Here is a 5092-nt window from a genome sequence, read left to right on the forward strand (position 1 = left end):
GTGTTCTACAGAGGTAATGCGGAACAATATTTCAGTTGAGCAAGTGGTAGAAAATAAATCCATGATATAGTAGAACAACATAATGTTATTTTAATAACGATTTTAATAAACAATTTTAATAGTGTTTATTTTGTAACATCTCACTGATCTCATCTCTCCTTGCTCTTAAATGTGAAATGACAAAAGCTGCATAATGTGGTAACTCCTGTTCCTTGGGAATAGTATTTTTTTTTTTCCTGTATTCCTCCTGAAATTAGTTTGACCTTCTACTACAATATGTTAGTGAACAGGAAGAATATGTGCCCTATCTACACCTATATTTTTATATATGCAGTCCTTCGAATGATTTGATTTGCTGCAGAATTAGCTCATATGGAAGTTTTGAATCTTAGGAAATTTGTAAGACAAGAGAATAAGTTACAAGAGGAAAAAGATTCAGCCATAGATCTTCCACTATTTCCTGATTGCTTGTTAGGCTGTGTAATGCTCTGAGGTAGACGTGTTTTCCCAGAGTAGTCTTCAGCTGTTGTGGAAGTCTTTATACTGACAATATTTAGAACTCATGCAAGTAGAATTTTTGCAACTTGCATCTAAGTAGCCTTGTTTGAGCAGAGCGGTTGGATGTAATGAAACTAATGTGTCTGAGTAATAAGCAGAGACAGTTGCTTTGGGACAAGTGGTGGAACTACCAACTTAACATTAAACTGCCTTGACTTCGAGCTTGTGCTGAGGCAGCTCAGCCACGGCTGTGGTGCAGATAGGAAGTGCAGCTAGACCAGAGACCTTCCAGCCCCTGCCTTTCCAGTGGCATGAGATCAGCAGCAGTGAATGACTAAATGATGATATACAGTTATAATGTAGTGCTGTGAGAAAGAAGTGGATTTAGTATTGCTCCTACTAAGGATTTTTGTATCTTAACGAATGTGGGTTTCCTTGAAATCCAATGTGAACTCATTCTTTGAGTTAATCAAGTTTGATTTCAGATTGTTTTTAAAAATTATTATTTTTTTTTTCTTGCATATTCTCAATCTTGACTTTAAATTGATTTTGCTTACTTTTTTTCTGGAGTAATTTTGCTGACTTATTGTATTACTGTATGTAACGTGGGTACAGAGATCCTAGACGCATATAAACTAGAGGGAGAATGGTAACTGCTGATTCTGAACTTTAACCTCCATAATGTTTCTTTTTGAAACATTATTTCTTGTTTGAGGTCACTACTTCATTCTTACATCTGCAACAGCTATCACTGCTTCTAGACAGTCTAGTTCTTTTTCCAAGTGCAATCATTTTGGACCACAACAAACTTGATTTACTTCCAATTTAAGCCTCATCGGTTTGTTAGTCCTCTTATCTTCAGCCATCTTGGCCTGCTATATTTCCAGCATCAGCCATTTGTAAAGACAGCCCAAAACAAAGCTTTGGCCATATGTCGTTGTATTTGAACTAAGCATATATTTGGAAAATTTTCTTTTAGAAAGGCATAGCAAGTGTTATAAAGTCATCAGAAATGTAAATGAAAAGCTGAGCTTATGTTGCATGGAAAAAAATATATCTGTGCAAGAGGACTTTCTCAGGCAATTAATAATATGAATTAATACTTAAAATACAGAAACTTTTTGAAATAAACTGCACTTAAAAATAGTAGGAGAGCAAAAAATGAGGCTGCATTTTATTGTAATGAGCACTTAGAAGATGAATTCAGACTGTTAGAGGAAGATCTGTGGCTGTATGCTTCCATCATACAAAGCAGATGAAGCATCTGAATAAGCTCCCGAGAATGTGAATTTTGACTCACAGTAGAAATATCAGCTGTGGATGCTGAAGGAACTGAGCATTCTGGAGGATAAATTCCTACTGAATTCTTAAACTCATGCTCAGACATTGAAGGAAAGAGACATATTTCAAGTTAAGCAGTAATATATCTTTTATACTTGGAGGCATTTCCTGCTGCTGTGCTGATGCAAGCCATACGCTGGCATGTCTTAATGGTGGGGAGGTAGTTGAGGTGTCCACGTGTCCTGTTAATTTCCAGTAGCTTTAATTTTCTTTGCAAAAGTGAGGGCTTTTTTTTGTTGTTGTTGTTTGTTTGGTTTAATTTTATGGTCAATCAGATCTTTCTCATGCTTCTCAAAGATGGACTGCAGCCTTGTGATGTTGTGATGTCTGCACAGTGCGTTGGTCACACACACACGGTCCCAGCACAATGAAGGAAATAAAAAGGGGACTGAAATTTCTTGGGGTTGTGGTATGGCAGGATTTGTGGTAGTACCTGCTAGGAAGTCTGGCAAAGGCATAGACCTGAGTCTTGCACTTTGGATTCAGAATTAAAAAATAAAGGAATAAAGCTGATGGAGTTTGTTACCCTTAATCTAAAAAATCTGAAAGGTTAGTCTTGTGTTTCTCAAGGTCCTTTTGCTTTTTTTTTTTTCAGTAACAAGGCTAAATGTCTTATTTAATTTGTTGTTTGTTTAGTTGTTATGGTTTTTTTTTCTTTGTTTTTAGGTATTCTGAGGATGATGCTATTGAGAGTCTCCAGAAAATTTGAGCATTATATACTGAATACAAGCCATGTTTGGATGTGCATTAAGAGTACCTCACATTCAGTATGACGCATGAGAGCTGTGCTGGACAAAGCTGGTTTTTCTCTCTAAGAGGTATGCAGTTAAAAACCTCCCTGTGTGCTAAACAATGCAAAACAAATACAGAAAGGTAGACAATTTAGATAAGTGGAACAGGCTAAAGAACAGAGCTTTAAGATTTGCTTTTTAAGTAGAAGAAAGGTAGGGTTCAAGGCATTCTAACGTGGACTATATTGTAAGTAGGCCATGAGAATGTGAGTAAAGGGGGTTGAAAACAGGGCTAATTAATGGCTTGGGTGGAGGGGAAGTTGCTGTACGGGTGTAATTGTGCACCAGATCTGAGCCAAGGAAGGGTGGTGCTGGGGGTAATGTGGTCAAGGCCACAAGAAAGGAAAATACCAGTGCCAAAATTGTTTTGAGGAATATTAATGACCATGTTACAAGATTGGAGTACAGGAGAAAATAGTGTGGAGAAAATAAAAACTGACATGTTTTCTATTTGAAGATGAGAAATGGGGGGAAAAAAAAAACAACAAACAAACATATATTAGAAAGAAAAAGAGTAGTGGGACAGATCTTGAGGTGAGTACAAATAGCTGAGAGAATGTCAGCTCTGTTGTCTATTTTGAGGTCACACAGCTGTAAGTCCGAATACCCAGTTTCTCAAGAGCTCTTAAGCCCCATACATTGTAATGGTGGTCACTTAGAGCTGCACAAGTTGTTAGAAGGATCACCTGGCAGGGGATTTGAGCTGATTAATGGTGAGCCATCCTATCATTGCTGAGCTGGTCTCTACCATTCTTCTTTACAGATGCATCTGGAATATGTCAGGGCTCTCTCTTGTAAAACGTGCATTCAGGCTTCCAGCCAGCTAAGAGGTGCTGCCGTGGGTGCTCCCAGCATGAGGTCGCCTCCTGCCTAGACTGTGCCATCCCTCAGTCCCAATGGTAGAATGCTGTGTGAATGTATATGGCCTGATGAGAGAGTATCAGCCATGGGTAAGCAAATCTATGAACATTTATTCTTTAGAAAAGCGTCTATTTTGTTAAAGCTTCTTGTAGGTTTAAGAATGATACTTTTTCCACACTTTCCCTTCAGCTATGTGTATAATTCCCCCTTCTTAGAAAGAGGACATTGGAAGAACCTACATTTTGTAGACAAAAGAAGTCCTGAATGCAACTTCTGTTGCAAAAGAAGAGCAAGGGGGAACCAGGAGTATCTCTGCTGTTGGCTGAGGCTGTAAAACTCTTGGGTTCTGTGATAACATTCAGATTTTAGAGGAAAGTAGCAGAAAGCATCGGAAGTGGCTGGGCAGCAAGAAGCAGGAGCTGAGGAACATAAAGATGGGGATGCTGGTGAGCAAGGCCAAAACCCCCTTCCTGCAGCATGTCTGAGGTGGCCAGCTGACACCCTAGGCTGCACTGAGCTCCCTGTGCTGCCTTCTTTGTGATTCAGCCTCCAGAGTGAGGGTGTGGGGACAGCACAGCTGTCACCGATTCTGGAAATGAATTACAACTTATGGCTTGCGAGGGATCAGACCTGGGGGAACGCTGGCCAGCAACAAAACTACTCTGGGCTAGCAAAATATTATCAGAAATAGCATAGGCTGGACAATGTATTTTGCTTTTGGTTCATGTCTGAGTGTGAGCTGCAGTATGTTGGCTCTGCGGAATGCAAAAACCAATGCTGCTGTACGGGTTGGGATAGGACTAGGGCTGCTGTGCTGCCTCGGAACCAGGAAGGCTCTCCCAGCTTCCCAGGCACAGGTGTGGGTGTGCTGCTGCTGGGCATTGCAGAAACAGCCTCTATGCCGAGCAGGTGTGTGCAGAGGTGTCTGCCTCACAGCCGGGAGATGTGGCATGGTAAAGGACGTGCACATTAGGTACAGCGGTGAGGCTGCCGGAGGGCCCCTCCAGCTGTCTTGTGTTGCTTTTGGAGGTAACAGGTGCTCTATTTGCCACTGAATGGAGCGGAGCGAGTTTGTCTCTGTGGTGCATGTATAGAAGCGAAATGGTGATCACCGTGCGGATTTGAACAGCACCATACGAGTTTATTCTCTTAAACTTACGCATTTTAATACAGCGGCCGCGTAACTCTCCGATTTACTTCTCCCTTCAAAGCCAAGGGAGACGCCGCCCGACCCGCAGCCCGCCCTCTCTCCCTCGCCCCATCATCCCGCTACCGCCGGAGCGGCCCCGCCGCCCCCGTGTCCCCGCCCGGTGCCCCGGCAGCCAGCGGCCCCCGCCCCCGGGACGGCCCCCGGGCGCGGAGTGGAGCGGGGCGGGCGGGGGCGGGGGCAGCCCGGTGCCGCGGGGAGCCCGCAGCCGCCGCTCTCTGCCCGCCGCCCTCCTGCCTCCATCCCGGCGGCCGGCAGCGGCGTTGCGCAGCTCCCGGGCCGGGCCGCGAGGGGCCAAGAGCCGAGCGGGGCCAGGCCGAGGCGAGGCTGGACGGCCGCGGCAGGGGGCGAGCCCGCCCGGGGCTGGCGGCGGCGGCCGGCGGGGGCCCGGGGC

Source organism: Tympanuchus pallidicinctus, unplaced genomic scaffold (genome assembly GCF_026119805.1).
Source record: "Tympanuchus pallidicinctus isolate F22 unplaced genomic scaffold, pur_lepc_1.0 scaffold2, whole genome shotgun sequence".
NCBI lineage: Eukaryota > Metazoa > Chordata > Aves > Galliformes > Phasianidae > Tympanuchus > Tympanuchus pallidicinctus.